Source organism: Carcharodon carcharias (assembly GCF_017639515.1).
Source record: "Carcharodon carcharias isolate sCarCar2 chromosome 39 unlocalized genomic scaffold, sCarCar2.pri SUPER_39_unloc_1, whole genome shotgun sequence".
NCBI classification, from domain to species: Eukaryota; Metazoa; Chordata; class Chondrichthyes; order Lamniformes; family Lamnidae; genus Carcharodon; species Carcharodon carcharias.
In genome coordinates, this window is record NW_024470814.1 from 607,089 (window position 1) to 633,599 (window position 26,511).

Below are 26,511 nucleotides of genomic sequence, written 5' to 3' on the forward strand. Positions count from 1 at the left end.
CCCGACATCATCTCGTGTCAATTTCGCTGCTGGCAACGTTCTGGCCAGTGTGTTTTTTTTTCTGGTTGGCAGGATGTAACGAGTGGTGTGCCACAGGGATCAATGCTGGGACCACAACTTTTTACAGTTTATATAAATGACTCAGATGAAGGGACCAGAGGAATGGTTGCTAAATTTGCTGATGACGCAAAGATTGTGTCAGATGTGAGGAGGATCTAAGGAGGCTACAAAGTGCTACACATAGGTTAAGTGAGTGGGCAAAGGTCTGGCAAAGTGGAGTATAATTTGAGCAAATATGAAATCGGTCATTTTGGCTGGGGGCAAAAAAAAGAGAAGCTTATTATCTAAATTCTGAGAGGTTGCAGAGCTCTGAGATGCAGAGGGATCTGGGTGTCCTAGTGCACGAATCACAAAAGGTTAGTTTGCATGGAAAGCAGGTAATTAGGAAAGCTAATAGAATGTTATCACATATTATGAGGGGAATTAATTACAAAAGTAGGGAGGTGATATTTCAGTTTTCAATGCATTGGTGAGACCACATCTGGAGTATTGTGTACAGAACTGGTCTCCTTATTTAAAGAAAGATGTAAATGTGTTAGAAGCAGTTCAGAGAAGGTATGGGTAGATAAAAGCAAAAAACTGCAGATGCTGGAAATCCGAAACAAAAACAAGAACAAAAATACCTGGAAAAACTCAGCAAGTCTGGCAGCATCTGTGGAGAGGAAGACAGTTAACGTTTTGAGTCCGAATGACCCTTCAACAGAACTAAGTAAAAATAGAAGAGAGGTGAAATATAAGCTGGTTTAAGGGGGTGTGGGACAAGTAAAGCCAGTAATAGGTGGAGATAACCAAAATATTTCACAGACAAAAGGATGGTTGAAGGTGGTGATATTATCTAAGGAATGTGCTAATTAAGGGTAGAAAGCAGGACAAGCAAGATACAGATAGCCCTAGTGGGGTTGGGGTGGGGTAGGGTGGGGTGAAGGAATCAAAAAAGCCTAAAAGGTAGATATAAAACAATGGATGAAAATACATTTAAAGATAATGGAAACAGGTAGGAAAAGAAAAATCTATATAAATTATTGAAAAATAAAGGGAGGGGGATCGAAAAGGGGGTGAGGATGGAGGAGAGAGTTCATGATCTAAAATTGTTGAACTCATTATTCAGTCTGGAAGGCTGTAAAGTGCTTAGTCAGAAGATGAGGTGCTGTTCCTCCAGTTTGCGCTGAGCTTCACTGGAACAATGCAGCAGGCCAAGGACGGACATGTGGGCATGAGAGTAGGGTGGAATGTTGAAATGGCAAGCGACAAGGAAGTCTGGGGAATGGGTAGGTTGTCCCATGAGGAAACACTGGACAAGTTAGGCTTGTATCCACTGGAGTTTAGAAGAGTAAGACGAGACTTAATGGAAATCTTTAAGATCCTAAAGAGTCTTAACAGGGTGGATGTGGTGAGGATGTTTCGTCTTGTGGGAGAGTCTAGAATTAGGGGTCACTGTTCAAAAATAAGGGGTCACTCATTTAAGACAGTGAGATTTTTTTTCTCTGAGGGTCATGAGTCTTTGGAACACTTTCTCAAAAAGTGGTGGAAGCAAAATCTTGGAATATTTTTAAGACAGAGCTAGATAAATTTGCGATTAGCAAGGAGGTGAAAGGTTAACGGAGGTAGGCAGGAATGTGGGGTTGAGGTTACATTCAGATCAGCCATGATCTAATTGAATGGTAGAGCAGACTTGAGGGGCCAAGTGGCCTACTCCTGTTCCCAATTCATATGTTTGTACCTTGATATCCCTCAAATTTATGTTCCTCTTCTGCTGCATGTTTCTCTCCCTTTAATCTTTATGTTCCACACATTCTTCAATTAAAACTTTTTTTTTACCAGTTGTGTGTATTTATTTTATATATTATATACATTATTTGTTAAGTAGAACGTATTACCTTCTATGTAGACATCAAGCTTTTATTAAGCTAAATTATGTTGAATATCCCTGTTCATCTATAGTTCTATGTAATTACAGCATTTACCATTTTGCTGTCATCAGTTACTCTCTCATCTGATTTGTTACCCCTAGCAAAATGTAAAATCTCAATATTTGTGTTAAGTTTTTCCTTTTGAAACTCAACAGTCAATTCCGTAATGTTGTGGTCATCAGGGGATTAGTATTCTCTTATGGTTAGATTATTAAATGAGTCTGGATCATTATTAAATCTATTCTGGTCTTTCCTCTTATTAGGTCTAGAGCATATTATCTCAGAAATTCATCTTAAATGGGCTCAAGGTATTTATTATCTTTCTGACATGAATTCTGCTATTCTCTCTGATTTATACGCAAACTAAAGTCTCCCCTAAAATCGACTTGGCTATTTTCTACAAGCTCCTCTCACATCTGAATTGAAAACTTCTCTCACATGTGAATTGAAAGCTTCTTTTACATCTGAATTGATATCATCTGTTGTTTTCCATTTCTTTGCCTCCAAGTATTAGATGACTCCAAGTATTGTATTCTACCTTTAATGACAGTTGTAACTGTGGTGTAGTCAACGTTTGCCTCCCCTTAATATTGTCCCCTATTACGAATGTCATAATGCTATCAAAGCTATGCCTGTATGTAATATCTCCAAATTTACAGATGACGCAAAGCTTGGTGGGAGGATGAGCTGTGAGAAGGAAGCAGAGATGCTTCAGTGTGATTTGGACAAGCTGAGTGAGTGGGCAAATGCATGAATGGCTATAAATTGAGAGAGGGGAATGTGCAACGAGACCTGGGTTTCCTTGTACACCAGTCGCTGAAGGTAAGTATGCAGGTACAGCAGGTGATAAAGAAGGCAAATGGTATGTTGGCCTTCATAGTGAGAGGATTCGAGTACAGGAGCAGGGATGTCTTGCTGCAATTATACAGGGCCTTGGTGAGACCACATCAGGAATACTGTGTGCAGTTTTGGTCTCCTTATCTGAGGAAGGATGTTCTTGCTATAGAGGGAGTGCAGCGAAGGTTTATCAGACTGATTCCTTATCTGAAGGAGGATGTACTTGCTATAGAGGGAGAGCAGCGAAGGTTTACCCGACTGATTCCTGGGATGGTGGGACTGACATATGAGGAGAGATTGAGTCGATTAGGATTATGTTCAGAAGAATGAGGGAGGATCTCATAGATATCTATAACATTCTAACAGGACTAGACAGGGTAGATGCAGGAAGGATGTTCCCGATGGTGGGGGGAGTCCAGAACCAGGGGTCACAGTCTGAGGATACGGGGTGGACCATTTAGGACTGAGATGAGGAGAGATTTCTTCACCCAGAGAGTGGTGAGCCTGTGGAGTTCATTACCATAGAAAGTAGTTCAGGCCAAAACATTGTATGTTTTCAAGAAGGAGTTAGATATAGCTCTTGGGGTGAAAGGGATGAAAGGATCTTGGGAGAAAGCGGGAGCAGGTTATTGAGTTGGATGATCAGCCATGACAATGAATGGCAGAGCAGGCTGGAAGGGCCGAATGGCCTCCTCCTGCTCCTAGTTTCTATGTTTCTATGAACACCATGTCTCTGTAAAGATACCGTGGCATAACATCTTTAACATGTATTTGCGCCTCTAGATCACACTCTATTCCTGATACTCCTTAGAATATAAACTATAATTTGAAGTGGGACATCCTAAACTGTTCTCGTGTTGCCTTTTCCAACAACGTTTAAATTAACATCTCTGCCATGGATCAATCCTACTGTACAATATGAGGTATTCTGTATTCCCTGCCCATGTCAGTGTGTGTGAGCTGACCTGTGACTTCCTGGTTTTTTGTATCATTTAAATGATGATTTTTATTATTGAGCAAGACTGAGCCAAAGCTTCATTTAAATGAACAACGATATGAAATTTTACAGTGGACCAAATTGTTAGTGATAATACCATGCCAATTTTAACCTGGACATGGCAATTATTAAATTATATGGAAGTAAGACAAGGCCAATAAATTCAGGCTGAAATTGCAATGGGCTGAGATAAAGTATAATATGTGACTACTTGCTATTTGCAGAATCGAATCACAAGCCAACTGCTTCAATGGTAGTTATACTCAGCATTATATCACTGCTACAGCACCATGGATCTACCACCCATGGGTTTTTGCATCTGTGTACACACACAGGTTCACAAAATACTTTGCAGCCATTTTGTTGTGAAAGGAACTATAAAGGCATTTTCTCTGCTGTTCAAAATGGTTGCTTATGCATGTTTCCCTACATGTGCCGCTCGCTTACCTCCAGTAGATGGAAGCAAATACCAGCAGTTTGGTCCTTATGATTTCTGTAGCCTGCACTCTGAAACTGGCCAAGGTGGTGATCAAATCAACATATTGGTGGGGGGGGGAAAAAGACACATGCAATCCTGTAATTCTGTTAGAAGGCAACAGCAATATCTAGGAAGGCACCTTACGTTAATGTAGCAGCTTAGTCAAGTTATTTGCTCCTGTTATCCATCTCTCACTGAGTTTTTTTTTGGAAAAATATACTTCATTGATAAAATATCTGGAAGAACATTAAAAAACATTTCAAAATGGCCATCACAAAAAGTGTCATTATATTCAAGATTTCCACATAGATCACGAGGTGCTTCAATACAATCAATGAACATTACAGACATTTCAATATGGTCATTACAGGCAGTCAGTGCTATGGCATTCAAGAGTAAAGGGAAGACCTTTTAGAACAGAGATGAGGAGAAACTTCTTTAGCCAGAGAGTGGTGCATCTTTGGAATTCATTGCCACAGAAGGCTGTGGAGGCCAGGTCATTGAGTGTATTTAAGACCGAGATGGATAGGTTCTTGATTGGTAAGGGGGTCAAAGGTTACAGGGAGAAGATGGGAGAATGGGGTTGAGAAACTTATCAGCCATGATTGAATGGCGGAGCAGAGTCGATGGGCCGATTGGCCTAATTTCTGCTCCTATATCTTATGGTCTTATGGCATTCAATTTATTGACATAGATGATATTGCACTCTGAGGTGTTTCAGCACAATTGTGATACATGTAGTAGTGACTGCATACACTCAATGTGAGTCATACAGCCCGAGAGGTCTATACACTTCTCAGCCCCTCAGTACCCTATGGTTGAATGGTCTTAGACAATGACCTTTCCCCATTGAGCCTTTGCAGTGGCTGCCCCAAGCTTTAGTGCCTCCCTCAGCACATCGCCCTGGACCTTGGAATGAGCCAGTCTGCAACACTCGGTTGGGGACAACTCTTTGCACTGGAAGACCAACACGTTTCGGGCAGACCAAAGAGCGTCTTTCACCGAGTTGATGATCCCCCAGCTGCAGTTGATGTTTGTCTCGGTGTGTGTCCCTGGGGAGAACAGAGTCCTGTGTCTTTCACTGAGCCACAGAATGATACAGAAAATCTTATAAAGCACTATCCAGTTATTTTATTCCACTGCTCTTTCTCCATAGCTTGCCATAGGGCCCTCCCTTCATGTATTTATTGAATTCCATATTGCAGTTAGTTTTCTGAATCTGCTTCTGCTCCACTATGAGGCAGTGCATTCCAGATGAAGTAACGCTTTGATTACTTTTTGCTTTTTATTTTCACGCTGATTAGCTTAAATCTGTCTTCTATGATAGAGAACAATGAAGTTATGTATATTAACATATTTACATATATAGCACCTTTAACCGACAGGTTCATCATTCACCTTATCCTTTCATTAAATGCCAGAGACTGGCAGAAGCAGAATGAACCCTGCTCTCTCAGAAACCACAAAGGTTAGACAAATGAAGAATGAACTTAATTTCCACAAATTGTTCCAGAGACTGTATAAAACGCTGGTTAGGCCACAGCTAGCATATTGTGTGCAGTTCTGGAATCTGCATTATAGGAAGGATGTGATTGCACTAGACAGAGTGCCGAGGAGATTTACCAGGATGTTTCCTGGGTTGGATAGTTTTCGTTATGAGGAGAGATTGGATAGACTGGGGTTATTTTGCCTGGAGCAGAGGAGATTGAGTGGGGGGGGGGGGGGGGGGGGGGGGGGGTGCATGATTGAGGTGTATAAAATTGAGGGACATAGGGTAGACAGGAAGGAACTTTTCCCCTTGGTGGAGGGATCAATAACTGGGGCCATGGATTAAAGGTAAGGGATAGGAGGTTTAGAGGAGATGCGAGGAAGAATTTTTTCACCCAGAGAGAGGTGGGAATCTGGAACTCACTGCCTGAAAGGGTCGTAGAAGCAGAAACCCTCATAACATTTAAGAGGTATTGTGATGCCATGGCATACAAAGCTATAGGCCTAATGCTGGAAAATGGGACTAGAATAGTTAGGTACTTGTTTGACTGGCTCAGACTCGATGGGCCGAAGGGCTATTTCTGTGCTGTAGACCTCTATGACTGGCAGTGACAGAGTGAACTGCAAACTCGCAGAATGTTCCAGTGACTGACAGTTGAAGAATAAATACAAGACTCACCCATGACTGGAGAGATTGAATGATACAGAATTAATTTTAAAATTGCACATGACACCTGACACTGATGAATATTTAATAAATCCCATAATCAAAATTGTACAAAGCACTGATTGATAGAAATTGATGTGCATACAATATCAGGGACTGACGCAGGTAGGATTAGCCCATATGTACTTTCAGAAGCAAACATTGACAATCAAAGTCATATTTTTCATCTCAGATAGAGGTTGACAGAGAATGAATCATATGCTCATGTAAAATACCAGGGAGGAATGATCTAACTAATCACACATGACTCAGTGTAGAAGAGACTGCAGCATGTGGGAATACACTGCAATCGTGGACAACCACATCCGCAGAAAAATGCAGTTTAGGCAACTTTGGCTATGAATTGCTTAGCTCGAGGCTAATTTGTGAACATTGTGGAGCATTAGCGAGGGGAAGAGTTACCTAACCACTTTGTTGCAGGAAGCAGTCACTCTCCTTATGTTGTACAGGACCTTCGACTTGGTCAGTGGTCAAGGACAGGATGACGTGACAGCAAGGCAAGTATCTAAGGGGAACCTGTGTGGATGAGGAGAAGGATTGCAAGATGGGTGGGCAGGCTGAGTATGTTGAGTGATGCTATTCAAGTGGGGGTGATGAAGGGGGATGTGTTAGTGATTAGGAAATGATATAGTCAGTGGGATAGATGCTGTTCCCTGCAGTTGAGAGAATCAGTACAGGTAGTTGTGTTGCTGGCCAGGTGCCAGGGTTTGGCATATCTGCTCAGGGCTGGAGGGGAGCTTGCAGTGGGAGGTGGAGGACCCAGTGGTCATGGTCATGTAAGTACCAAGGACAAAGGTAAGACTAGGAAAGAGGTTGTGCGTAAAGAGTATGAGGAGCTTGGCACTAAATTAAAAAGCAAAAGGAGCATCAAAGGCAATAATTTCTGGATTATTACCTGAGCCACAGGCAAAACGATTAGAGAGATGAATGCGTGGCTCAAAGATTGGTGTAGGAGAAATGGGTTTTGATTCATGGGACACTGGCACCAGTACTGGGAAAAGTGGTAGCAGTGCCATTGGGACAGTCTGCACTTGAAGTGGGCTGAGCCCAGTGTTCTTGTGAGTTGCATAACGAAGGAAGTCGATGGAGCTTTAATCTAATTGGAGGAGGTGGGGATCCAGTAGGGGAAGATTGAGTACATTAAAGGAGAATGACAAAGTAATCGATCAAGTTAGCAATAAAGGCAATGAAAATTAGAGTATGGCAAGAAGGGACAGGGATTTCAAATTTAAGAGTGTGGCAAGAAGATCGGCTCAGGGTTTACAAACACAGTGGGGAAGAAAAAAAACTGAATTAAGGACTCTGTCTGGATGTCCACAGTATTTGCAATAAAATAGATGAATTTTGAGCTCATGAAGAAATTCATATGCATGACCTGATAGTTATTTTTTATGATGTGGCAGGTGATGTGTGTCAGGTGGACCAAGTCTACAAGGGAAACTTGACCACACCATCGCAACAGTTTTGAAACTTATATTTATTAAGACAAGATGTGTGCACTGAATTCAGAACTAATGAGTCCACTAAGACCCATAGAGATTTTAAGAATTAAATTAAAATATTTATTAACAAAAGAAAAGATTCCAAACACATGCATAAGACGACAATTATTTAATACTATATTAAATCCTAAAGTTCCTAACTAACCTGACTCCAAGTTACGCACCCCCTTTAAGGCAACAGTCAAAATTAGATTCTAATTTGAAAAATAACAGCCGGCCAGTTACCACAGTACCCACTTAATGGTGGAATTGCAAAAGCTTGTCTCAAACTTTAGTTACTGGACGCAGCAGACTTATGCACAAGTAGCTGTGGGTTTTGTGAAGGCTGTTTCACACATTCCTGTTAGATCTTAAAAACAAAAAACTGCGGATGCTGGAAATCCAAAACAAAATCAGAATTACCTGGAAAAACTCAGCAGGTCTGGCAGCATCGGCGGAGAAGAAAAGAGTTGACATTTCGAGTCCTCATGACCCTTCAGCAGAACTGAAGACCTATTAGATCTTACATGGCCCCTCAACATAGCCTTTTATTTTCCTTTATATATGTTTCTCTCTTTTTAATGTGCAAATTCCATTGTTCCATATGTCTTTGCAACTTTACCATATGCATAATATAACCATTTTTCATGGAAACATTGAAACATAGAAAAAAGGAGCAGAAGTAGGCCCGTCGAGACTGCTGCGCCATTTATTATGATCATGTCTGATCATCCAACTCAATAGCCTGCTCCCGCTTTCTCCCCATACCCTCTGATCCCTTTCGCCCTAAGGGCTATATCTAACTCCTTCTTGAAAACATACAACGCTTTGGCCTCAAATACTTTCTGTGGTAGCAAATTTCACAGGCTCACCACTTTCTGGGTGAAAAAATGTCTCCTTATCTCAGTCCTAAATGGTCTACCCCATATCCTCAGACTGTGACCTCTGGTTCTGGATTTCCCCACCATCACGACCATACTTCCTGCATCTACCCTCTCTAGTCCTATTAGAATTTTATTGGTTTCTACGAGACCACCACCCCCCCACCCCCCCACCCCCCCCACAATTCTTCTGAGCTCCAGTGAACATAATCCTAACCGACTCAATCTATCCTCATATGTCAGTCCCGCCTTCCCAGGAGTCAGTCTGGTAAATCTTCGCTACACTCCCTCTATAGCAAGAACATCCTTCCTCAGATAAGGAGACCAAAACTGCACACAATATTCTAGGTCTCACCAAGGCCCTGTATAATTGCAGCAAGACATCTCTGCTCCTGCACTCGAATCCTGTCGCTAAGAAGACCAACATATCATTTGCCTTCTTTACCATCTGCTGCACCTGCATGCTTACCTTGCGTGACTGGTGCATGAGGACCCCAGGTCTCATTGCATATTGCCATCATTCAATTTATATTCATTCAGATAACAATCGGCCTTCCTGTTTTTGCTACCAAAGTGGATAAGCTCACAGTTATCCACATTATACTGCATCTGCCATGCATTTGCCCATTCATTCATGTTGCCAATATTGTCAGTGACACTTGGGAAAAATAAACACATTGCTTTGCCTTACTTATCTGGCTAGTCGTAAACATCCTAACATCCCTTTGACATCCAACCAACTCCTTCCCTTGTCTAAAAATGCAAATTTCCATCACACCTTACATGCTTAGTCTGCCATCCATGTTAACTCATTAGTATTTCAAGTAGATTTTTATACCCAATTTTTTTTTGTTAATTTCAAGCTTGCAGTCCACCTGACTCCAAGGTAATTGAATCACATTGATAGGACTAACTACACTCACACCCATTACCCTACTTTATAAACGAGGATAATACAATTATTATGCTGTCGTAACAGATCACAAACATATGGTTATAAGGGGAACTGATGCTGAATATCCAAGGATATATGGTTTTCAAAAATGACAGGAAGCTGGGAAAAGATGGTGAGGTAGCTCTGTTAATTAAAGAGGGCATTCCTACTGTAGTGAGAGATGGCCTTTGATTCTCCCTAATTATCTTTAGAACTGTTTGGGTGGAACTGAGAAACAGCAAGGGACAGAAAACATTGATGAGAGTTCTTTATTGGCCACAAAACACAGGAAAGTAGAGCTGTCTATTCTGGTAGTTACATCCTCAAAAAACTCCACAGGCTTGTTAAACATGACTTTCCTTTCATAAATCCATGTTGATTCTGTTCAATCCTGCCACGATTTTCTAAGTGTCCCATTATCACATCCTTACAGATTCTAGCATTTTTTTCTAATACTAATGTCAGGCTAACATTTTCTGTGTTTCAATATTATACAGGGCTTGGTGAGACCACACCTGGAATATTGTGTGCAGTTTTGGTCTCCTTATCTGAGGAAGGATGTTCTTGCTGTAGAGGGAGAGCAGCGAAGGTTTACCCGACTGATTCCTGGGATGGCGGGACTGACATATGAGGAGAGATTGAGTCAGTTGGGATTATATTCGCTGGAGTTCATAAGAATTGGGGGGGGATCTCAGAAGCCTATAAAATTCTAACAGGACTAGACAGGGTAGATGCAAGAAGAATGTTCCTGATGGTGGGGGAGTACAGGGGTCACCGTCTGAGGATATGGGGTAGACCATTTAGTACTGAGATGAGGAGAAATTTCTTCACCCAGAGAGTGTTGAGCCTGTGGAATTCATTATCCCAGAAAGTAGTTGAGGCCAAAACATTGTATGTTTTCAAGAAGGAGTTGGATATAGCTCTTGGGGTGAAAGGGATCAAAGGGTATGGGGAGAAAGCGGGAGCAGGCTATTGAGTTAGATGATCAGCCATGATCATAATGAATGGCAGAGCAGGCTGGAAGGGCCGAATGGCCTTCTCCTGCTCCTAGATTCTATTTAACAGGTAGTAGTTCCCCATTTGCTCTCTCCCTCCTTTCTTAAATTCTTAGGGTTATATTTGCCACTTTACAATCTGCAGGAACCTATAGAGTATATCGAATTTTGAAAGATGGCCACCATTGTCTCTGCAGCTATCTCTTTCAACACTTTGGGACCATCAGGCCCAGGGGGATTTATCTAATTAAGTCCCAATAATTTCTCCAGTACTATTCACTTTTTACTGATGTATGGTACTGAATGTGGTATATTTAAATTTTCAGAAAACATTTGGTAAAGTCCCACACAAGAGGTTATTAAACAAAATTAGAGCATATGAGATTGGGAGGGAATATACTGGCATGGATTGAGAGCTAGATAATGGACCAAAAACAGAGACTAAGAATAAATGGGTTATTTTCAATGTGGCAGGCTATGACTACTGGGGTACAGCAAGGGTCAGTGCTTGCCACCAGCTCATCACAACTGACATGAATGATTTGGATATGAGGATTAACTGTAATATTTCCAAGTTTGTAGATGAAACAAAATTAGGTGTGAGTTGTGAGGAGGATGCACAGAATCATGAAGGGCATTTGGAGTAGCTAAGTGAGTAGACAAAAAAAATGGCAGATGGAATAAAATGTGGAGAAATGTGAGGCACTGGTGTAACATGTCAGAATAGGAATTATTCTGTATCAGCCAGTCTCTGGCATTGAATGTGATAATGGGATTAATCCTGTCACTTTTGGTTGAAAATACAGAGTATTGCTTAAATGGTGAGAGTCTGGGAAGTGTAGAACTTCAAAAGGACTTGGGAGCTCTTGTTCATGAGTCACTGAAGGTAACATGCAGGTACAGCAAGGTATGAAGATGGCAAATGGTATGCTTGTCTTTGTGAAAAATGGACTTGCATTTGCAGTAAAGATGTCTTACTGCAATTATATGGAGCCTTGGTGAGACTGCACCTGGTGTATTGTGTGCACTTCTGCTCTCCTTACCTAAGGAAGGATATACTTGCCAAAGAAGGAGTGCAATGAAGATTCACTAAATTCATTCCTAGGAGGAAATATTAAATAGCCTGAGCCTTTATTATCTGAAGTTTAGGAGAATGAGGGCTGAACTCATTAAAACATTTTTAAAAAGTACAATCCTCAACATGGAATATGCAGGAAAGATGTTCCCCTTTGTGGGAGATGTGTACAGCCAGCAGACATAGCCTCAGATGAGGAGGAGTTTCTTCACTGAGACGGTGGTCAATCTTTAGAATTATTTTCCCCAGAGGGATGTGGAGGCTCAGTCTCTGAGTATGTTTAAGATTGAGATCGATACATTTCTACATATTAAAAGCACTTAGGGTTTCAGATATCAGGCAGGAAGTTGGTTTTGAACCACAAGATCAACCATGATCTCATTGGATGGTGGAGCAGGCTTGAAAGGCTGAATGGCCTACTCCTGCTCCTATTTATTGTGTTCTTATGACTGATTGATCCAAGCAAAACATGAGCCTCACACACAGGAGCTAAAACTGACATTGATGGAATGAATCTTGCTGACGCATATTGTAGCAGAGATTATCAGAGAGAATGCACCCCACATTGATGTACAAAGCTAGGCACTGACAGATACAGAATGAATGTACATCTCACAAGCGCTATCTAAGATGGACTGGGACAGGACAAATCCCACTCTCACATTCAATGTCACTGGCTGTTTGATACAGAAGGATTCCTGCAATAACATGTTGCAGCGTTGACTGATAGATAGTGAAGAAATTGATCTCTCCCACTCAGTACCAGCGACCATGTGACACAGAGTTGATCACAACTTCTCCTGCGTGCCAAAAATGAACAGGCACTGATTTAATTTCCTTCTCGCGTACAATACCAGAGATTCCCATTTGCAGAATGACTCTCAAACAACAGCAAAGACTAACAGATGCAGAATTAATCTAACTCTCGTGCGCAGTATCACAGAGCTGGAAGTATAGCTCACCAGGTTTCTTTCCACAATACCTGCCAAACTCACGAGCTCTACTACCAAGAAGGATAAGGACAGCAGATGAATGGGAACATCACCACCTGCTAATTCCACTCCAAGCTGCACAACATCTAGACTTGGAACTATATTGTCATTCCTTCATTGTTGATCTGTCAAGTTCCTGGAACTCCCTTCATAACAGTACTGTGCATGTCCCTACACAACATGGGCTTCTGTGATCAAAGAATGCGGCTCACCACTACTTTCTCAAGGGCAATTAGGGATGGGCAATAAATACTGTCCCAGCCAGCAATGCCCAAATTCCATTAAATATTCATTAAGAGAAAGAAATCCACACACTCACATTATAACAGTATTCACAAATCCAACACACACTTATATTATCAGAGACTGGCAGAAAGATTAGGAATCTTACTCCAATATACACCATCAGAAACTGAGGGGCAGAAAATTAATCCCACATTCGCACACAGCACCAGAGATTGGTAAGTAGAGAATGAAGCATGAAGTCACATTTAGCACAGGCCACTGACAGAAAAAGCAGTCAGCTTACTATCACACATGAAACTGATAACTGAAGAAAGAAAGCCCGCATTGTAACAATGTACCAGAGAGTTACAGCTACAGCGTGTATCCTAGAAAGAGTATCAAATCATAAAGGCGGAAATTGTCATAAGTGATAAGGAAACTGACATTCACAAGTTTGCACATCAGAAGAACCAATTAAATATCATACTGCCATTAGATCCATTGTCCAGTTCTATGGGAATACCAATCTTTAGAAAAATCAAAGCTAAACTGAATTTTATATCTTATGCAAAATGATGACGAATGTATTCAACCAACGTAAAGTTAGAAATTGCCATTAACTAGAAATGATATTGATTGTGTGGCTGATCGATCACAAGTCAATTCCTTGAAGGCAGCTGTTATCACCATTTAAGCTTCCAAAGGTAAAGGTATATTTTTGCTTTTTGACACTCTCCAGTCAAACATACAGTAAGCCGCAGTCCTCGAGACAGAGAGAGAAGACGTTGTATTTCCAACACTAACATGTCACAGTAAAATTGACACAGTACGAATGACAGATACATAAAATGTCCCATATTCTCCATCCAATCCAACATTGTTTCTTGAGTACAGTTTCAGAGATAGGATCGATCCGATGCTTAAAATATCAAACCCATAATGAAACAGCAATGTACAGATTGGCAGGTACAGTATCTGACCAACATCTATTAGTTGATCCTGAACTAACACCGCACAAGCAATATTAATTATTGAGAGTCCCATGATATCTGAATATGACAAATGCAGCATTTATTCAACACTCACCAATCAAGCACACAATGCAACAGATTATAAGGGAGTAGCATGATGTGTTGTCTTTGCAAATGCAGTATCCATCTAGAAACAGGTGCAGGTTAATATATCATATAGGATCAGAAAGTGACAGAGGCATTATTTATCCAACATTCATCAGGCAAACCAAAACTGGTGCACAGTATCAGAGAGTGAGACTGATTCCAGAGATGTGGGGCTTGTCTTATGAGGAGAGACTGAGCAGTTTAGGCCTATACTCGCTGGAGTTTAGAAGGATGAGGGGAGATCTAATTGAGGTATATAAGATGCTAAAAGGGAATGGACAAAGTAGATGTGGAGCAGATGTTTCCCCTTGTGGGGCATTCTAGAATGAGAGGCCATAGTTTTAGGCTAAGGGGTGGTAGATTTAACTCAGAGATGTGGAGGAATTACTTTTTTCAAAGGGTCATGAATCTGTGGAATTTACTACCTCAGAGTGCAGTGGATGCTGGGACGCTGAATAAATTTAAGGAGGAGATAGACAGATTTTCAGTTAGTAGCGGGTTGAAAGGTTATGGAGAGAGGGCGGGAAATTGGAGTTGAGGCCAAAATGAGATCAGCCATGATTATAGTGAATGGTGCGGAAGGCTCGAGGGGCTGAATTGCCCACTCCTACTCCTACTTATGTTATTATAAACTTGTCTACCCTTTTCACCAGTGAATCTGATGGCTGCAATATACAACACACCACTGACATTCTTTGGTACAGTTGTTTTTAAACCCACAATGACCTTCCAACCATATAATGACAGTCCCATTGCACCATCCCACATTGACACACATTGCCTGAGAATGACAGGTGTGGTGACTAGCCTATATTCACCAGACTATACCCCAGCATTTGGCATATAGAACAAAACTGAAAGAAGGAAGTGTTTATTTGTTTCTCTTTGTCTAAATTACCAGGCTTATTATTCACACAATTTTCTGAGATGGAAAATCCAGAGGAGACAAGTATTTAAAAAAAAACGTAATTCTGATGGGCAGAACCAGATTTAGATCTGAACTGCCACTTGGTGAAGTAACGTGGACTAAAAGGGGTTTACTGGTGATTGTGGGGAATCAGATGAAACTCAACAGTTGGAAAGATATCTGCGCTCATCAGTATGCTACCATTAGGTGACTAGGAGAAATAGTATGACAGTAATAGAGCAGTATACAATTTTGTTCTGTTTATTTATGGGGTGCAAACATCATTAGCAATGCCATTATATATTGTGTAGGAATATACCCATCAATACAATACTGACACTGGACCAGAGGGTCATTTTATCTATCCTATATTCAATCGTTAATCAAAGATTGAAACATATGGTATCAGAGAGTGACAGATGCAGAGCTTACTCAATATACTTGTCATGTTCTGAATGACACAGACAATAAGACCATAAGACGTAGGAGCAGAAGCTGGCCATTTGGCCCATCGAGTCTGCTCTGCCATACAATGAGATCATGGCAGATCTGATAATCCTCAACTTCACATTCCTGCCTTTCCCCCAGAACTCTTGATTCCCCTACTGATTACAAATCTGCCTATCTCAGCATTGAATACACCTAATGACCCTACCTCTACAGCCCTCTGCAGTAAAAAAAAAATCCACAGATTGACTACCCACTGAGAAAAGAAATTTCTCCTCCTCTCTGTTTTAAGAGATTATGCCCTCTGGCCTTAGACTCTCCCACAAGGGGAAACAACCTCTCAGCATCTACCCTGTCAAGTCCCCCAATAACCTTAAATTTTTCAATAAGGTCACCTCTCATTCTTCTAAACTGCAATGAGCACAGGCCCAACGTACTCAACCTCTCCTCGTGAGGAAACCCTCCATCCCCAGTATCAACCCAGTGAACCTTCTCTGGTATAAAAACAAAAAACTGCAGATGCTGAACCTTCTCTGGACTGCCTCCAAAGCCAGGCACACACTGCCAGTTGGAGTTTCACTGCTACTGTCATCTTAATCCCATACTCACACTTTAGCAGAGAGAGACAGAGACAATGTTGCTTCTGCACTCACCTGTGAAATCAACAATGTGACAACACACCAGAAAGCAACAGCTTCATTATACATACTTTAGCCATAAGTAAAACCCATAAAGGCACACAGTACGAAAAAGTGTCAGAATTTTTCCCCCAAACTATACTTTATTAATACCAATTGTAAAAGTTCATTCCAAAACTTTCCAACTTGACAATTACAGGATATGCAAATTGTCTCTCAGGAAGGCAGTTTATTATCTGAATGGCTATAAATTGAGAGAGGGGAATGCGCAATGAGACCTGGGTGTACTTGTACACCAGTCGCTGAAGGTAAGCAAGCAGGTGCAGCAGGTGGTAAAGAAGGCAAATGGTGTGTTGGTCTTCACAGTCAGAGGATTCGAGTACAGGAACAGGGATGTCTTGCTGCAATTATACAGGGCCTTGGTGAGACCACACCTGGAATATTGTGTGCAGTTTTGGTCTCCTTATTTAAGGAAGGATGTACTTGTTATAGAGGAAGTGCAGCAACGGTTTACCCAACCGATTCCTGGGATGGCGGGACTGACATATGAGGAGAGATTGAGTTGATTAGGATTATATTCGCTGGAGTTCATAATAATGAGTGGGTTCTCATAGAAACCAATAAAATTCTAACAGGACTAGACAGGGTAGATGTAGGATGGCTGTTCCCAATGGTGGAGGAGTCCAGAACCGGGGGTCACAGTCTGAGGATATGGGGTGGACCATTTAGGACTGAGATGAGGAGAAATTTCTTCACCCAGACAGTGTTGAGCCTATGGAATTCGCTACCACAGAAAGTAGTTGAGACAAAAACATTGTATGTTTTCAAGAAGAGGTTAGGTATAGCTCTTGGAGTGAAAGGGATCAAAGGAATGCGGAGAAAGTGGGAGCAGGATATTGATATGGATGATCAACCATGATCATAATGAATGGCGGAGCAGGATCAAAGGGCCGAATGGCCTACTCATTTTCCTAGTTCCTATGTTTCTGTGTCTCCAGACAGCATGTTCCACTTTTAGATGTCTCAATGCAATTGTAACACAGCCCCTCTTCATTTAATGGGGAGGCGATGGTGTATTGGTGCTGTTGCTGGACTAGTAACCCCGAGACCCAGGGTAATGCTCTGGGGACCTGGGTTTGAAAACCGCAGACAATGGGATTTGAATCCAATAAGAATCTAGAACTGTTTCATGAAACAGATGTTGATTGTTGTAAAAACTCGTCTGCTTCACTCATGCCCTTTAGGGAAGGAAACTTGCTGTCCTTACCTGCTCTGGGCTACACATGACTCCAGCCTCTGAAATGGCACTTGTCACTACTACCTACTCATGCGCGACTACCACCTTCTCATAGCCAATACACACTGGCCCAGCCAGCGTAGCCCACATCCCATGAATGAATAAAAAAAAAACACAACATACAACCTGGGGCTGTTTTCAAATTGGAAGTTCTGAAATGTGCAATTGAAAGCAACTTTGTAGAGCATGTTCCTCTCTGAGGTGTCTCGATACAATTTCAATTAATTTCATATTCGCAATGTACATTAAATATCAGGCATTCTCTGTTCCACACAGTCTCCAGCAAGTTGGTGCAGTATGGCTGAAAGATCTTAAACGGTGGCCTCTCCCCATTGTTCCTCTGTCACTACCCCAAGCTTTAGTGCATCGCTCAGCATGCAGTTCTGAACCTTGGAATGCTTCAGTCTGCAACACCAAGTCGAGGACATCTCTTTGCACTGAAAATTCAACAAGTTTAGGGCAGACATTCAATGAGTTGATGGTCCTCCAGACACAGTTGATGTTTACCTCGGTATGTGTTGCTAGGAACAGCCCATCGAGCACAGAGCCCTGCTCGAGATGTTTGGGATTAGCGCGGACAAACAAAACTCCTACTGCATCAGGGAGTGGCAATTCCCCACACCCGAACCAACCTCACATTAGTCCACAGTAAAGCAATGGCAGAGGCACTGTCACACACAATGACCAACCTCGCTTTCACCAAAACATCTGAGAGACTCCATTCCCAAAGAGCTAGAAGTAGCGGCAGGTTAAAGAGATAAAGAAGGAATGGGAAACGAGAAGAAAATGCACAAATTAATGTATGTGAAAACAAAAATGGCTTTCCCAAAGCAGCAACTCATTGTCACAGCTGGGAAATGAGAAATAGTTCAGAAAGCCTGTAGATGACTAGGTGGGGGTAGGATTAGTAAGTTTGCGGATGAGACAAAGATTGGCCGGGTGGTTAACAGTGAGGTTGAGTGTCTTGGGCTGCAGGAAGATATAGACGGGATGGTCAAACGGGCAGATAATTTGCAGATGGAATTTAACCCTGAAAAGTGTGAGGTGATACATTTTGGAAGGAGTAATTTGACATGGAAGTATTCAATGAATGGCATGACACTAGGAAGTTCTGAGGAACAAAGGGACCTTGACGAGTGTGTCCATAGATCTCTGAAGGCGGAGAGGCATGTTAGTGGGATGGTGAAAATGATACACATGATATGGGACACTTGCCTTTATCAATCGAGGCATAGATTACAAAAGTATGGAGGTCATGTTGGAGTTGCATAGAACCTTGGTGAGGCCACAGCTGGAGGACTGTGTGCAGTTCTGGTCACCACATTATAGGAAGGATGTGATTGCACTGGAGGGGGTGCAGAGGAGATTCACCAGGATGTTGCCTGGGATGAAACATTTAAGTTATGAAGAGAGGTTGGATAGACTTGGGTTATTTTTCTTGGAGCAGAGAAGACTGACGGGTTACCTGCTCGAGGTGTACAAGATTATGAGGGCATGGACAGGGTGGATAGGGAGCAGCTGTTCCCCTTCCTTAAGGGTCCGTCACAAGGGAACATACGTTCAAGGTGAGGGGGCAGGAGGTTTAGGGGGAATGTGAGGAAAAACATTTCTACCCAGAGGGTGGTGACGGTCTGGAATGTGCTGCCTGGGTGGGTGATGGAGGCGGGTTGCCTCACATCCTTTAAAAAGTACCTGGATGAGCACTTGGCACATCATAACATTCTAGGCTATGGGGCCAAGTGCTGGTAAATGGGATTAGGTAGGTAGGTCAGGTCTTTCTCACGTGTCAGTACAGACTCGATGGACTGTGTGATTCTGTAAATCTCTGAAAGACAGCTATGATTAGCGATACCGTGAAACATTCAATTATTACCTAAACACTTATCTCAGTAATATAGAAGGCAAACACCGCCTTCCTAAAGTGCCTCGGGATGCTTTAAATGTTAAAGGCACTGAAGGATGCCAAGTCTTATTTGATTTGTGGTAAAGACATAAGGGAAGAATGAATGCGAGGGGAGAGGCCATTTTCGAGCTTTGTTAGTGGGTATATTTTTGTGTGAGTGTATTTCTGGATGTGTGTGTGTGTAACCGTGGATGTCTGCATGTGTGAATATGCATTTGTGTAAGTGTATACGTGTGTGTGTTTGTTTGTGTGTATCTGTGTGAGATTTTTCATGAGTATCTGTGAAGGAGTGTGTGTTTGCAGGAGTGTGTATTGTTGTTTTTGAGAGTTAGTGTGTGTCTATACTTGTGTGCGTTTCTTTATTCATTCATGGGATTGGGCGTCGCTGGCTTGGCCAGCTTTTCTTGCCCATCCCTAATTGCTCCTTGAGAAGGTGGTGGTGCCTTCTTAAACTGCTGCAGTCCCTGTGGTGTAGGTACACCCACAGTGCTGTTAGAGAGGGTGTTCCAGGATTTATACCCAGTGACATTGAAGGAACAACCATTACATTTCCAAGTCAGGATAGTGAGTGGCTTGTAGCAGAACTTCCAGGTGTGGTGTTCCCATCTATCAGCTGCCCTTATCCTTATAGATAGTAGTCGTCATGGGTTTGGAAGGTGATATGTTTGGAGCCTTGGTGAGTTGCTGCAGAGCATCTTGTAGATGGTACACACACTGCTGCTACTGTGCGTCGGTGGTGGAGGGAGTGAATATTTGAGGAAGTGGTGCCAATCAAGTGGGTTGCTTTGTGCCCCTGTCCTCCTCCCTCCCCACCCCGGCCCTCCTCCCTAACTCCCCGGGCCTACTCCCACCCTGGCCCTCTTCCATCCCTACCTCCCTGCGCCCTCATCCCTCCCACCCACCGGCCCTCCTCCCTGTCACCCCCCTGGCCTGCCTCCCTCCCTCCCCCTGGCCCTCTTCCCTCCCTCTGCCCCAGCCCTTCTCCCTCCTCCCTACCCCCTCTCTCTGCCCCTGGACCTGCTCCCTCCACCCGCAGCCCACCTCCCTCCCTCCCTCCACCTCGGCCCTCCCTCCCTCCCTCCCGCACTCTGCCCCCAACCCTCCTCCCTCCCTCTGCCCTCAGCCCTACTGCCTCCCTCCCTCTGCCCCGGCCCTCCTCCCTCCTCCCTCCCTCTGCCCCCGGCCCTCCTCCCTCCCTCCCTCTGCCCCCGGCTCTCCTCCCTCCCTCCCTCTGCCCCCGGCTCTCCTCCCTCCCTCTGCCCCCGGCTCTCCTCCCTCCCTCTGCCTTGGCCCTCCTCTCTCCCTCTGCCCCCGGCTCTCCTCCCTCCCTCTGCCCCCGGCCCTCCTCCTTCCTCCCTGCCTCTGCCCCCGGCCCTCCTCCTTCCTCCCTGCCTCTGCCCCCGGCCCTCCTCCTCCTCCCTGCTTCTGCCCCCGGCCCTCCTCCCTGCTTCTGCCCCTGGCCCTCCTCCTTCCTCCCTCCCTCTGCCCCCGGCCCTCCTCCCTCCCTCTGCCCCCGGCCCTCCTCCCTCCCTCCTTCTGCCTCCAGCCCTACTCCCTCACCTCCCTCCGTGTCCTCTCTCTCCTACCTGCGTCTCCTCTCTCCTCCCTCCTTCTCTCCCCCTCTCCCCTCCCCTCCCCCTCTCTCCCTCTCTGTCCTCCCCCTCCTCCCTCCCCTCCACTCCTTCCTCCCCTCCACCCCCTCCTTCCTCCCCTTACCTACTCCCTCTACCCCCCCACCCCCAGGAGTGCCCTTTGTGCGGAATAAAACCTGTTGAGCCCGTCGGGGAGATGTATATCAAGGGCCCGAGTGAAGCTGCAGGCGGCAGTCCCCTGACGCTAGCACTTCAATTGTGGGCTTTGAGCCGATGGAAAGCTGGACAAGTTGCAGCCTGCCTCGAAGCGGAGCGGAGGATGAACTGCTTCCGCGAGAAGGGCTGAGGGGAGAGGGTAAAGGCCATTCTCAGGCTGTGAGAGTGTGTTTTTGCGAGTGGGTGTATATTTGTCGATGTCTGTGTTGGTGAATGTGTATTTGTGAGTCCATAGGTGTGTGTGTGCATTTCTGAAGAATTAGTGCGTGTATGAGTATTAGTGCGAGTATCTGCGTGAGCTTTTTATTTTTTACGTGCCTGTGTATTTGTGTGTGTGCGCGCATTTGTATGCGAGTGTGCGTGTATATATTTGTGTGTGTGCGTTTCGTTACTCATGGGATGTGAGTGCTGATGGCTCGGCAAGCTTTTACTGCCCATTCCTAATTGCCCCTTGAGAAGATGGTGGGTGAGCTGCCTTCTTGAACCGCTGCAGTCCCTGTGGTGTAGGTACACCCACAGTGCTGTTAGCGAAGGAGTTCCAGGATTTTGTCCCTGTGGTGAAGGTAAACCCACACTGCTGTTAGGAAGGGAGTTCCAGGATTTTGTCCCTGTGGTGTAGGTACACCCACAGCGCTGTTAGGGAGGGAGTTCCAGGATTTTGTACCTGTGGTGTAGGTACACCCACAGTGCTCTTAGGGAGGGAGTTCCAGAATTTTGTCCCTGTGATGTAGGTACATCCACAGCGCTGTTAGGGAGGGAGTTCCAGGATTTTGACCCAGCGACAGTGAAGGAATGGTGATATATTTCCAAGTCAGGATGGTGAGTGGCTTGGAGCGGAACTTCCTGCTCCCAAGTGTCTGCTGCCCTTGCCCTGCTAGATGGTAGTGGTCATGGGTTTGGAAGGTGCTATGTATGGAGCGTTGGTTACTTCCTGCAGTGCATTTTGTAGATGGTGCACACTTCTGTCACTGCATTTGGTGATGGAGGGGTTGAACGTTTGCGGATGGGGTGGCAATCAAGTGGGCTGTTTCTCATTGGACGGTGTCGAGCTTCTTGAGTGTTGTGGGAGCTATACTCATCCAGGCAAGTGGAGAGTATTCCATCACACTCCTGACCTGTGCCTTGTAGATGGTGGACAGGCTTTGGGGAGTCAGGAGCTGAGTTACTCGCCACAGGATTCCCAGCCTCTGATCTGCTCTTGTAGCAATAATGTTTATAAGGCTAGCCCAATTCAGTTTCTGGCCAACGGTCACACAGAATTTTGATAGTGGCGGAATCAGCGATGGTAATGCCATTGAATGTCATGGGGTGATGGTTAGATTCTATCTTGTTGGTGATAGTCTTGGCCTGTCAGTTGTGTCATGTGGGTGTATCGGTGTGGGTGTATTTGTGTGTGTGTGTGTGCACGATATGATGTTGGGGATGGGGAAGAGGGAGCTTTCCCATTTTTGAATCCTTGCTGTTTGCTTTCTCCCCCCTCCCCTAAATATTAGCCACTGTTCATCATTCAGTTTTACTCTCTCCAAAGAAGGGTCATATTGGACTCGAGATGTTAAACTGTGCTTCTCTCTGCACAGATGCTGCCAGACCAGCTGAGGTTTACCAGCACTTTCTGTTCATATTTCAGTCTCATTGTATTTGTTGTTACTGGGCGGTGAACAATTCAACCAGTAGCTGACTGGGAGGAACCAGAGAGCTTTTCATGAAGATTTGTTATTGCATGCAGCTGTAGAGAGGTATGGAAGGTCATCTTTCAACCTTCCTGTGAATTGGATTCTCCAGAATCACATCCTTGGTGACCCCTCCATAGATCAGCGCTGTTTTATTTATTTAGTTTTTCTACTTGGTTAATCACACTAGCTTTATCTTCAGTTCTAACAGAGTTGGTCGTTCATCCTGGTTGCTCATTGCTTGTAGGAGATTATGCTTAATTTTGTAGGTAGCCACACAGCAATGGTGGATTGCACCCATGACACTGACAATTTTACTCCTCCCTCAGACAGTCCCAGTCAAGGATGAGGTCAGAGCTTGAGCTGTGCCTGGGTGCTGATAGCTTACAAAAACCTAATCCTTCCTCCCTGCAGGTTGGGTGGACAATTACAATCTTTTCACCTCCCTTGCATCAGTCCAGGCATTAAACAATATGTGGACATGTTCACTCATTGTACTTTTATAAATATATTCCAATCCATACCTGTACATAAATTATAACAAACGCTTTTTTCTTCATTTTTGTATTATTTTCAGAGCAAGAAATTCCTAGGAGAATATATTGGATATGCCTTCATATCAAGACACAAGGTTAGATTTCAGGCTGCTCCTCACACACAGTAGGTACATTGTAAATCACAAGGCTGACAAACACAGAACTGGCATCACTTCTGCTATCATGGGCAGTCCAACCCTGTAGGGATGTGTTATAAATCTCACAGTTTGCATGGAACAATACAATCATATGCTGATTATGCACTGACAGATTGATCCATTTCTCTGCCTTACATCCGTATAATAACAGATAGTACCCACACTGGTGGGTGTATACAAGAGATCAACACCAACAACGAAGATAGGAGACCAGGCAATCAGACGAAATGGGTAAAACCATCACTCCTCCTGAGACCGATACAAACATTCTGGGGGATAAAAAATATACAACATGAAGCGGAGGAGGAAGAAAAACATCCCAACTGTCATGCTGACCAATGTAGTAGAGTCCTAAAGTGTGGCAATGATATAATTCATCTTCCAATAACATGTCATCCCAGCATTATAGTCATACAATGTAGGGAATGCCACACTCTTATGACAATGTGAGGCACTGAGCGACAGGGAAATGTTCTTACACTCAGAAACAATGAATGATGGATTGGGAATTAATCAATTAAATATAATACCAGACACAAAATGAAACCCTCATGCACACACGTCCAAAAACACTGAGTTTTAAATCTCATTGCAAATACATATTTACTGACTGATCCAGACGTTATCTCTTGGATACATAGAGTGTCAAAAATTTGCATAGCAAGGAATGCATTTTAAAGTTGCATAAGATTGCAGAAACTGAGAGATAGAGAATAGATTGCCGCAAACACACACAGACTGAAGTCCACATTCAGAAAATTGAAAGATTTGAAATGAATTTGGGACTTACATGAAGTACCACAGACTGAAATTATAGCTATTAATCTCAGAAAAAGGCAAAGTAATAATTTTAAAAAATGTAAAAGCACATATCACACTTAAAAACTGTAGAAGATACTGAAAGATACAGAATAAATTTCACCCTCACATACAGTATGAGAGAATCATGGAATCTGAATAATTTATACACTCAAACACTATGCCAGAGAATGACAAATTTACAATTCAGGAACAAACTCCCACACTACTGCTCTATACAATACAATATTCATATAATATAGAATATATATAGCACCATGGCTGACAAATAAATAATAACTCTCTCACAATCTGTACCATAAATGACTGATACAGAACAAGTCTCCAACTGACTTAGAAGACCCTAAGAGTGATAGAACAAGAATAAAAGCCAAACTGATTCACTTTGGATCCAGGGCACGACATAAAAGAGACTGACAGGTACAAAATTAATTCCGAAATTGCATACTGAGAAAAAGAATCAGAGCTGCAGTACAAATCTCAAACTCATGTGCAATACCAGACACTTTGCAAATATATAACCTTGAGCATTGTTGAAAAAAAAAAACATTGTGTCAAAATTTTCATGTTGCACTCATCAGGACAATTAGAAGAATACCAATCTCAGCTGAAGTAACAACTTTATACTGTAAGAGAATGCTGATTGGTTGGCAAGTGGACTCTGACAGGTTAGAGGTGTTTCCATTGGGAATGCACCAGTTAATGTTGACTGATAGTTAACTGCCCCTGCCAAGCATTGTTCGAAATTTCAAACAGGCAACAGCTTGACTCTGATTGTCCAAGGCATTGCCTTGAGGAATGCACTAGTGAATGGCTATCACTCATTATGTTTAGCTGAAGCAGACACAATATGTTTAGTTCACCATGGTAACACCTCTACCAATCAGAGTCCACCTGTCAACCAATCAGCACTCTCTCCTCATCCAGTAGAAAGTTGTTGCTTCCCTTGACATTGGCATTTAAATTAAATTAATATGGTGGGACACTGAGTGCAAGATGAAAAGCTTTGATAATATGTTTTTTTTTTGCAGCAATACTCAAGGTACTTCAAAGCGACTATTTTGGTATGTAATCAGTCCCTGGAGCATAAGGTATGATAGACTGACATGGATACGATAAAGCACAGATTGTGAACTTCATTTGGAATTGTTAGATAGAGACTTAGGATATTAGTGAACAAGATGGTTTTTTGAGTATTATAAAGCTTGTCTCCACTGCTGAGATGAGCTTTATAATCCCATATTCACTGAATTTAAATCACACCAGCTGCAGTGCTGAGTATCGAACCATTTATGAATGTTGTAAGTTTTCAATGAAATCACTTCTCATTCTTTGAAACTCAAGAAAAGAAAATACCAGTTTCCTCAATCTCTCCTCATAAGACAATCCTGACATCCCAGGGTTTAGCCTGGTGAACTTCTGTTGCACTCCCTCTATGGCCAGTACATCCTTCCTTAGATAAGGAGACCAAGCAGTACTACAAACAGTACTCCAGGTGCAATTTCACCAAGGCTGTTTACAATTGCAGGAATACATCTTTACTCCTGTTCTCAAATCCCTTTGTGATGAAGACCAACATGCCATATGCTATCTTTATTGCTTGCTGCCACTGCGTGTTAACGTTTACTGATTCATGAACAAAGACACCCAGATGCCTTTAGACATCAACACTTCTGAACCCATCACCGTTTAAGAAATACCCTGCCTTTCTGTCTTCCCTACCAAAAGTGGATAACATCACACTTATCCACACTATATTCCAATTGCCAGAGATATTGGAACTTTATAAATCACCGGGTAAGCCTTATCAGGAGCATTTTGTATAATTCTGAGGATTCCAAGTCAGGGATGGTATAGAGTCCTTAGAATGAGGATATTAACAGGGATGATGTGTGAGAGTTAGGAGGAGAGTTCCGGGTGTTCTCCTTAGAACAAAACAGGTCAAGGGGTTACTTCATGTAGGTTTTCAGGGTGATAGATTTTGATAACGTAAATAGGAGGGACACAATATTATCCGGCGATTGGGTCCAACCAGAGGTCCTGGATTCCAAACCAGATATAGAGGTGAGAAAGAGAATTTTCACCCTCAGATGTCACAATAAGGAATTCTGCATTTGAGAAGATGTTGGA

General features: G+C 43.1%; 1 long non-coding RNA gene across 1 annotated transcript in view; it reads left to right on the forward strand.

Moving 5' to 3' along the window:
• LOC121274896 overlaps positions 1-24,631 on the forward strand; it is a 32,593-nt gene extending 7,962 nt beyond the window's left edge. The window contains exons 3-4 of the long non-coding RNA XR_005942314.1: positions 2,234-2,278; positions 23,446-24,631. This is a non-coding gene — a long non-coding RNA (uncharacterized LOC121274896). The remainder of the gene's footprint in view (positions 1-2,233; positions 2,279-23,445) is intronic.
• The last annotated feature ends 1,880 nt before the right edge of the window (positions 24,632-26,511 follow it).